This window comes from Physeter macrocephalus, chromosome 20 (assembly GCF_002837175.3).
Source record: "Physeter macrocephalus isolate SW-GA chromosome 20, ASM283717v5, whole genome shotgun sequence".
Lineage (NCBI taxonomy): Eukaryota > Metazoa > Chordata > Mammalia > Artiodactyla > Physeteridae > Physeter > Physeter macrocephalus.
In genome coordinates this window covers 47,597,866-47,598,264 of record NC_041233.1, presented here as the reverse complement: position 1 = coordinate 47,598,264, position 399 = coordinate 47,597,866, and positions in this window count along the sequence as shown.

Genomic DNA, 399 nt, shown 5'->3' with positions numbered 1-399 from the left:
TCAAAAAGGATCTTGCTGTGATTTATGTCATAGAGTGTTCTGCCTATGTTTTTCTCTAAGAGTTTGATAGTGTCTGGCCTTAAATTTAGGTCTTTAATCCATTTTGAGTTTATTTTTGTATACGGTGTTATGGAGTGTTCTAATTTCATTCTTTTACATGTAGCTGTCCAGTTTTCCCAGTACTAATTATTGAAGAGGCTTTCTTTTCTCCGTGGTATATTCTTGCCTCCTTTATCAAAGATAAAGTGACCATATGTGCGTGGGTTTATCTCTGGGCTTTCTACCCTGTTCCATTGATCTATATTTCTGTTTTTGTGCCAGTACCATACTGTCTTGATTACTGTAGCTTTGTAGTATAATCTGAAGTCAGGGAGCCTGATTCCTCCAGCTCCATTTTTC